Genomic DNA, 9,822 nt, shown 5'->3' with positions numbered 1-9,822 from the left:
GTGTTGCGAGATCTCAAATGTAACGTAAAAAGCCAAAGTTTTTCAGCAATACCTGACGACCATTTAATTTTTGGGCTTCCGTGGCGCAATGGTTAGCGCGTTCGGCTGTTAACCGAAAGGTTGGTGGTTCGAGCCCATCCGGGAGCGGTGTTGTGAGGTCTCAGATGTGACGTAAAAAGTCAAAGTTTTTCCACAATACCTGACAACCATTGAATTTCTGAGCTTCCGTGGCTCAATGGTTAGCGCGTTCGGCTGTTAACTGAAAGGTTGGTGGTTCGAGCCCATCCGGGAGCGGTGTTGTGAAGTCTCAGATGTGACGTAAAAAGTCAAAGTTTTTCCAGAATTACTGACGACGATATAATTTTGGGCTTCCGTTGCGCAATGGTTATCGCGTTCATCTGTTAACCGAAAGGTTGGTGGTTCGAGCCCACCCGGGAGCGGTGTTGTGAGATCTCAAAAGTAACGTAAAAAGCCAAACTTTTTCCACAATACCTGACCACATTTTAAATTCTAAGCTTCCATGGCGCATTCTTAGTGCGTTCTGCTGTTAACCGAAATGTCGGTGGTTCGAGCCCACCCGGGAGCGGTGTTGTGAGGCCTCAGATGTGACGTAAAAAGTCAAAGTTTTCCCACAATACCTGACGAACATTTATTTTTTCGGCTTCCGTGGCGCAATGGTTAGCGCATTCGGCTGTTAACCGAAAGGTTGGTGGTTCGAGCCCATCCCGGGGCGGTGTTGTGGAGTCTCAGATGTGACGTAAAAAGTCAAAGTTTTTCCACCATACCTGACGGCCATTTAATTTTTGGGCTTCCGTGGCGCAATGGTTAGCGCGTTCGGCTGTTAATCGAAAGGTTGGTGGTTCCAGCCCACCCGGGAGAGGTGTTGTGAGGTCTCAGATGTAGCGTAAAAAGTCATAAGTTTTCCACAATACATGACAACATTTTAAATTCTAATTTTCCGTGGCGCAATGCTTAGTGCGTTCGGCTGTTAACCGAAAGGTTGGTGGTTCGAGCCCATGCGGAAGCGGTGTTGTGAGGTCTCAGATGTGTCGTAAAAAGCCAAAGTTTTTCCACAATACCTGACAACATTTTAAATTCTAAGCTTCCATGGCGCAATGCTTAGTTCGTTCGGCTGTTAACCGAAAGGTCGGTGGTTCGAGCCCATCCGGGAGCGGTTTTGTGAGGCCTAAGATGTGACGTAAAAGGTCAAAGTTTTCCCACAATACCTGACGAACATTTATTTTTTCGGCTTCCGTGGCGCAATGGTTAGCGCATTCGGCTGTTAACCGAAAGGTTGGTGGTTCGAGCCCATCCCGGAGCGGTGTTATGAGATCTCAGATGTGACGTAAAAAGTCAAAGTTTTTCCACAATACCTGACGACGATATAATTTTTGGGCTTCCGTTGCGCAATGGTTATCGCGTTCATCTGTTAACCGAAAGGTTGGTGGTTCGAGTCCACCCAGGAGCGGTGTTGTGAGATCTCAAAAGTAACGTAAAAAGCCAAAGTTTTTCCACAATACCTGACAACATTTTAATTTCTGAGCTTCCGTGGCTCAATGGTTAGCGCGTTCGGCTGTTAACCGAAAGGTAGGTCGTTCGAGCCCACCCGGGAGCGGTGTTGTGAGATCTCAAATGTAACGTGAAAAGTCAAAGTTTTTCCACAATACCTGACAACATTTTAAATTCTAAGCTTCCGTGGCGCAATGCTTTGTGCGTTCGGCTGTTAACCGACAGGTTGGTGGTTCGAGCCCATCCAGGAGCGGTGTTGTGAGGTCTCAGATGTGTCGTAAAAAGTCAAAGTTTTTCCACAATACCTGACAACCATTGAATTTCTGAGCTTCCGTGGTTCAATGGTTAGCGCATTCGGCTGTTAACCGAAAGGTTGGTGGTTCGAGCCCATCCCGGAGCGGTGTTATGAGATCTCAGATGTGACGTAAAAAGTCAAAGTTTTTCCATAATACCTGACGACGATATAATTTTTGGGCTTCCGTTGCACAAGGGTTATCGCGTTCATCTGTTAACCGAAAGGTTGGTGATTCGAGCCCTCCCGAGAGCGGTGTTGTGAGATCTCAAATGTAACGTGAAAAGTCAAAGTTTTTCCACAATACCTGACAACATTTTAAATTCTAAGCTTCCGTGGCGCAATGCTTTGTGCGTTCGGCTGTTAACCGAAAGGTTGGTGGTTCGAGCCCATCCGGGAGCGGTGTTGTGAGGTCTCAGATGTGACGTAAAAAGTCAAAGTTTTTCCACAATACCTGACAACCATTTAATTTCTGAGCTTCCGTGGCTCAATGGTTAGCGCGTTCGGCTGTTAACCGAAAGGTTGGTCGTTCGAGCCCATCCCGGAGCGGTGTTATGTGATCTCAGATGTGACGTAAAAAGTCAAAGTTTTTCCACAATACCTGACGACGATATAATTTTTGGGCTTCCGTTGCGCAATGGTTATCGCGTTCATCTGTTAACCGAAAGGTTGGTGGTTCGAGCCCACCCAGGAGCGGTGTTGTGAGATCTCAAAAGTAACGTAAAAAGCCAAAGTTTTCCCACAATACCTGACGAACATTTATTTTTTGGGCTTCCGTGGCGCAAAGGTTAGCGCATTCGGCTGTTAACCGAAAGCTTGGTGGTTCGAGCCCATCCCGGAGCGGTGTTGTGGAGTCCCAGATGTGACGTAAAAAGTCAAAGTTTTTCCACAATACCTGACGGCCATTTAATTTTTGGGCTTCCGTGGCGCAATGGTTAGCGCGTTAGGCTGTTAATCGAAAGGTTGGTGGTTCCAGCCCACCCGGGAGAGGTGTTGTGAGGTCTCAGATGTAGCGTAAAAAGTCATGAGTTTTTCCACAATACCTGAAGACCATTTAATTTTTGGGCTTCCGTGGCTCAATGGTTAGCGCGTTCGGCTGTTAACCGAAAGGTTGGTATTTCGAGTCAAACCGGGAGTGGTGTTATGAGATCTCAAATGTAACGTAAAAAGTCAAAGGTTTTCTTCAAAACCTGACGACCATTTCATTTTTGGGCTTCCGTTGCGCAATGATTATCACGTTCATTTGTTAACCGAAAGTTTGGTGGTTCAAGCCCATCCGGGAGCGGTGTTGTGAGGTCTCAGATGTGACATAAAAAGTCAATGTTTTTCCACAATACCTGACGTCCATTTAATTTTTGGGCTTCCGGGGCGCAATGGTTATCGCGTTCATCTGTTAACCGAAAGGTTGGTGGTTCAACCGCAACCGGGAGCGGTGTTGTGAGATGTCAGATGTGACGTAAAAAGTCAATGTTTTTCCACAATACCTGACGACCATTTAATTTTTAGGCTTCCCTGGCACGATGGTTAGCGCGTTCGGCTGTTAACCGAAAGGCAGGTGGTTAGAGCCCACACTGGAGGGTTAGTGTGAAGTGTTATAAGTAACGTAAAATTCAAAGGTTTTCCACAAGACCTGACAACATTTTAAGTTCTAAGCTTCCGTGGCGCAATGGTTAGCTCGTTCAGCTGTTAACCGAAAGGTTGGTGGTTCAAGCTCACCCAGGACAGGTGTTGTGGGGTCTCAGATGTAGCGTAAAAAGTCATAAGTTATCCACAATACCTGACAGCCATTGAATTTCTGAGCTTAAGTGGCGCAATGGTTATCGCGTTCGGCTGTTAACCGAAAGGTTGGTGGTTCGAGCCCAACCGGGAGCGGTGTTGTGAGGTCTCAGATGTAACGTAAAAAGTCAGTGTTTTTGCACAATACCTGACAAACATTTAATTTCTGAGCTTCCGTGGCTCAATGGTTAGCGCGTTCGGCTGTTAACCGAAAAGTTCGTGGTTCGAGCCCACCCGGGAGCGGTGTTGTGAGTCCTCAGATGTAACGTAAAAAGTCAGGGTTTTTCCACAATACCAGACGAACATTTAATATTTGGGCTTCTGTTGCGCAATGGTTATCGCGTTCGGCTGTTAACCGAAAGGTTGGTGGTTCGAGCCCACCCGGGAGAGATGTTGTGGGGTCTCAGATGTAGCGTAAAAAGTCATAAGTTTTCCACAATACCTGACAATTATTTATTTTCTTAGCTTCCGTGGCTCAATGGTTAGCGCGTTCGGATGTTAACCGAAAAGTTGGTGGTTCGAGCCCACCCGGGAGCGGTGTTGTGAGATGTCAATTGTAACGTAAAAAGCCAAAGTTTTTCAACAATACTTGACGACCATTTAATTTTTGGGCTTCCGTGGTGCAATGGTTAGCGCGTTCGGCTGTTAACCGTAAGGTTGTTAGTTCGAGCCCATCCGGGAGCGGTGTTGTGAGGTCTCAGATGTAACGCAAAAAGTCAAAGTTTTTCCACAATACCTGACGTCCATTTAATTTTTGGGCTTCCGTTGCGCAATGGTTATCGCGTTCGGCTGTTAACCGAAAGGTTGGTGGTTCGAGCCCATCCGGGAGCGGTGTTGTGGGGTCTCAGATGTAGCGTAAAAAGTCATAAGTTTTCCACAATACCTGACAACCATTTAATTTCTGAGCTTCCGTGAAGCAATGGTTAGCGCGTTCGGCTGTTAACCGAAAGGTTGGTGGTTCGAGCCCACCCGGGAGCGGTGTTGTGAGGTCTCAGATGTAACGTAAAAAGTCAGTGTTTTTGCACAATACCAGACGAACATTTAATTTTTGGGCTTCCGTGGCGCAATGGTTAGCGCGTTCGGCTGTTAACCGATAGGTTGGTGGTTCGAGCCCATCCGGGAGCGGTGTTGTGAGGTCTCAGATGTAACGTAAAAAGTCGGTGTTTTTCCACAATGCCTGACGAACATCTAATTTTTGGGCTTCCGTGGCGTAAAGGTTGGCGCGTTCAGCTGTTAACCGAAAGGTTGGTGGTTCGAGCCCATCCGGGAGCGGTGTTGTGGGGTCTCAGATGTAGCGTAAAAAGTCATAAGTTTTCCACAATACCTGAAACCCATTTAATTTCTGAGCTTCCGTGATGCAATGGTTAGCGCGTTCGGCTATTAACCGAAAGGTTGGTGGGTCAAGCCCACCCGGGAGAGATGTTGTGGGGTCTCAGATGTAGCGTAAAAGTCATATGTTTTCCACAATACCTGACAACCATTTAATTTCTGAGCTTCCGTGGCTCAATGGTTAGCGCGTTCGGCTGTTAACCGAAAAGTTGGTGGTTCGAGCCCACCCGGGAGCGGTATTGTGAGGTCTCAGATGTAACGTAAAAAGTCAGTGTTTTTGCACAATACCTGACGAACGTTTAATTTTTGGGATTCCGTGGCGCAATGGTTATCGCGTTCGGCTGTTAACCGAAAGGTTGGTGGTTCGAGCCCATCCCGGAGCGGTGTTATGAGATCTCAGATGTGACGTAAAAAGTCAAAGTTTTTCCATAATACCTGACGACGATATAATTTTTGGGCTTCCGTTGCACAAGGGTTATCGCGTTTATCTGTTAACCGAAAGGTTGGTGATTCGAGCCCTCCCGAGAGTGGTGTTGTGAGATCTCAAATGTAACGTGAAAAGTCAAAGTTTTTCCACAATACCTGACAACATTTTAAATTCTAAGCTTCCGTGGCGCAATGCTTTGTGCGTTCGGCTGTTAACCGAAAGGTTGGTGGTTCGAGCCCATCCGGGAGCGGTGTTGTGAGGTCTCAGATGTGACGTAAAAAGTCAAAGTTTTTCCACAATACCTGACAACCATTTAATTTCTGAGCTTCCGTGGCTCAATGGTTAGCGCGTTCGGCTGTTAACCGAAAGGTTGGTCGTTCGAGCCCATCCCGGAGCGGTGTTATGTGATCTCAGATGTGACGTAAAAAGTCAAAGTTTTTCCACAATACCTGACGACGATATAATTTTTGGCTTCCGTTGCGCAATGGTTATCGCGTTCATCTGTTAACCGAAAGGTTGGTGGTTCGAGCCCACCCAGGAGCGGTGTTGTGAGATCTCAAAAGTAACGTAAAAAGCCAAAGTTTTCCCACAATACCTGACGAACATTTATTTTTTGGGCTTCCGTGGCGCAAAGGTTAGCGCATTCGGCTGTTAACCGAAAGGTTGGTGGTTCGAGCCCATCCCGGAGCGGTGTTGTGGAGTCCCAGATGTGACGTAAAAAGTCAAAGTTTTTCCACAATACCTGACGGCCATTTAATTTTTGGGCTTCCGTGGCGCAATGGTTAGCGCGTTAGGCTGTTAATCGAAAGGTTGGTGGTTCCAGCCCACCCGGGAGAGGTGTTGTGAGGTCTCAGATGTAGCGTAAAAAGTCATGAGTTTTTCCACAATACCTGAAGACCATTTAATTTTTGGGCTTCCGTGGCTCAATGGTTAGCGCGTTCGGCTGTTAACCAAAAGGTTGGTATTTCGAGTCAAACCGGGAGTGGTGTTGTGAGATCTCAAATGTAACGTAAAAAGCCAAAGTTTTTCCACAATAACTGAAGACCATTCAATTTTTGGGCTTCAGTTGCGCATTTTTAGCACGTTCGGCTGTTATTCGAAAGGTTGGTGGTTTGAGCCCACCCGGGAGAGGTGTTGTGGGGTCTCAGATGTAGCGTAAATGTCATAAGTTTTCCACAATACCTGACGACCATTTAATTTCAGAGCTTCCGTGGCTCAATGGTTAGCGCGTTCAGCTGTTATCCGAAAGGTTGTTGGTTCGAGCCCATACGGGAGCGGTGTTGTGAGGTCTCAGATGTGACGTAAAAAGTCAAAGGTTTTCCTCAAAACCTGACGACCATTTCATTTTTGGGCTTCCGTTGCGCAATGATTATCACGTTCATTTGTTAACCGAAAGTTTGGTGGTTCAAGCCCATCCGGGAGCGGTGTTGTGAGGTCTCAGATGTGACATAAAAAGTCAATGTTTTTCCACAATACCTGACGTCCATTTAATTTTTGGGCTTCCGGGGCGCAATGGTTATCGCGTTCATCTGTTAACCGAAAGGTTGGTGGTTCAACCGCAACCGGGAGCGGTGTTGTGAGATGTCAGATGTGACGTAAAAAGTCAATGTTTTTCCACAATACCTGACGACCATTTAATTTTTAGGCTTCCCTGGCACGATGGTTAGCGCGTTCGGCTGTTAACCGAAAGGCAGGTGGTTAGAGCCCACACTGGAGGGTTAGTGTGAAGTGTTATAAGTAACGTAAAATTCAAAGGTTTTCCACAAGACCTGACAACATTTTAAGTTCTAAGCTTCCGTGGCGCAATGGTTAGCTCGTTCAGCTGTTAACCGAAAGGTTGGTGGTTCAAGCTCACCCAGGACAGGTGTTGTGGGGTCTCAGATGTAGCGTAAAAAGTCATAAGTTATCCACAATACCTGACAGCCATTGAATTTCTGAGCTTAAGTGGCGCAATGGTTAGCGCGTTCGGCTGTTAACCGAAAGGTTGGTGGTTCGAGCCCAACCGGGAGCGGTGTTGTGAGGTCTCAGATGTAACGTAAAAAGTCAGTGTTTTTGCACAATACCTGACAAACATTTAATTTCTGAGCTTCCGTGGCTCAATGGTTAGCGCGTTCGGCTGTTAACCGAAAAGTTCGTGGTTCGAGCCCACCCGGGAGCGGTGTTGTGAGTCCTCAGATGTAACGTAAAAAGTCAGGGTTTTTCCACAATACCAGACGAACATTTAATATTTGGGCTTCTGTTGCGCAATGGTTATCGCGTTCGGCTGTTAACCGAAAGGTTGGTGGTTCGAGCCCACCCGGGAGCGGTGTTGTGAGGTCTCAGATGTAACGTAAAAAGTCAGTGTTTTTGCACAATACCTGACGAACGTTTAATTTTTGGGCTTCCGTGGCGCAATGGTTAGCGCGTTCGGCTGGTAACCGAAAGGTTGGTGGTTCGAGAACACCCGGGAGAGATGTTGTGGGGTCTCAGATGTAGCGTAAAAAGTCATAAGTTTTCCACAATACCTGACAATTATTTATTTTCTTAGCTTCCGTGGCTCAATGGTTAGCGCGTTCGGATGTTAACCGAAAAGTTGGTGGTTCGAGCCCACCCGGGAGCGGTGTTGTGAGATATCAATTGTAACGTAAAAAGCCAAAGTTTTTCAACAATACTTGACGACCATTTAATTTTTGGGCTTCCGTGGTGCAATGGTTAGCGCGTTCGGCTGTTAACCGTAAGGTTGTTAGTTCGAGCCCATCCGGGAGCGGTGTTGTGAGGTCTCAGATTTAACGCAAAAAGTCATATGTTTTCCACAATACCTGACAACCATTTAATTTCTGAGCTTCCGTGAAGCAATGGTTAGCGCGTTCGACTGTTAACCGAAAGGTTGGTGGTTCGAGCCCACCCGGGAGCGGTGTTGTGAGGTCTCAGATGTAACGTAAAAAGTCAGTGTTTTTGCACAATACCAGACGAACATTTAATTTTTGGGCTTCCGTGGCGCAATGGTTAGCGCGTTCGGCTGTTAACCGATAGGTTGGTGGTTCGAGCCCATCCGGGAGCGGTGTTGTGAGGTCTCAGATGTAACGTAAAAAGTCGGTGTTTTTCCACAATGCCTGACGAACATCTAATTTTTGGGCTTCCGTGGCGTAAAGGTTGGCGCGTTCAGCTGTTAACCGAAAGGTTGGTGGTTCGAGCCCATCCGGGAGCGGTGTTGTGGGGTCTCAGATGTAGCGTAAAAAGTCATAAGTTTTCCACAATACCTGAAACCCATTTAATTTCTGAGCTTCCGTGATGCAATGGTTAGCGCGTTCGGCTATTAACCGAAAGGTTGGTGGGTCAAGCCCACCCGGGAGAGATGTTGTGGGGTCTCAGATGTAGCGTAAAAGTCATATGTTTTCCACAATACCTGACAACCATTTAATTTCTGAGCTTCCGTGGCTCAATGGTTAGCGCGTTCGGCTGTTAACCGAAAAGTTGGTGGTTCGAGCCCACCCGGGAGCGGTATTGTGAGGTCTCAGATGTAACGTAAAAAGTCAGTGTTTTTGCACAATACCTGACGAACGTTTAATTTTTGGGATTCCGTGGCGCAATGGTTATCGCGTTCGGCTGTTAACCGAAAGGTTGGTGGTTCGAGCCCATCCGGGAGCGGTGTTGTGGGGTCTCAGATGTAGCGTAAAAAGTCATAAGTTTTCCACAATACATGACAACCATTTATTTTCTGAGCTTCCGTAGCTCAATGGTTAGCGCGTTCGGCCCAAAAATTAAACGTTCGTCATGTATTGTGGAAAACTTATGACTTTTTACGCTACATCTGAGACCTCACAACACCTCTCCCGGGTGGGCTGGAACCACCAACCTTTCGATTAACAGCCGAACGCGCTAACCATTGCGCCACGGAAGCCCAAAAATTAAATGGCCGTCAGGTATTGTGGAAAAACTTTGACTTTTTACGTCACATCTGGGACTCCACAACACCGCTCCGGGATGGGCTCGAACCACCAACCTTTCGGTTAACAGCCGAATGCGCTAACCTCTGCGCCACGGAAGCCCAAAAAATAAATGTTCGTCAGGTATTGTGGGAAAACTTTGACTTTTTACGTCACATCTGAGGCCTCACAACACCGCTCCCGGGTGGGCTCGAACCACCGACCTTTCGGTTAACAGCCGAACGCACTAAGCATTGCGCCATGGAAGCTTAGAATTTAAAATGTTGTCAGGTATTGTGGAAAAACTTTGGCTTTTTACGTTACTTTTGAGATCTCACAACACCGCTCCTGGGTGGGCTCGAACCACCAACCTCTCGGTTAACAGATGAACGCGATAACCATTGCGCAACGGAAGCCCAAAAATTATATCGTCGTCAGGTATTGTGGAAAAACTTTGACTTTTTACGTCACATCTGAGATCTCATAACACCGCTCCGGGATGGGCTCGAACGACCAACCATTCGGTTAACAGCCGAACGCGCTAACCATTGAGACACGGAAGCTCAGAAATTAAATGGTTGTCA

At 47.0% G+C, this 9,822-nt stretch overlaps 1 non-coding gene across 1 annotated transcript; it reads left to right on the top strand.

Annotated features, from left to right (window-relative positions):
* Nucleotides 1-7,712: 7,712 nt before the first annotated feature.
* TRNAT-GGU (transfer RNA threonine (anticodon GGU)) lies at nucleotides 7,713-7,785 on the top strand. Its single transcript has one exon. It is a non-coding gene; the product is annotated as a tRNA-Thr (tRNA).
* The last annotated feature ends 2,037 nt before the right edge of the window (nucleotides 7,786-9,822 follow it).

The sequence above is a fragment of the Phalangium opilio genome, unplaced genomic scaffold (genome assembly GCF_054372755.1).
Source record: "Phalangium opilio isolate 3A_F unplaced genomic scaffold, DU_Popi_V2 ptg001170l_1, whole genome shotgun sequence".
Taxonomy (NCBI): Eukaryota; Metazoa; Arthropoda; class Arachnida; order Opiliones; family Phalangiidae; genus Phalangium; species Phalangium opilio.
Note: the sequence above shows the minus strand (reverse complement) of the source record. Positions and strands in the feature narration are given on the sequence as shown.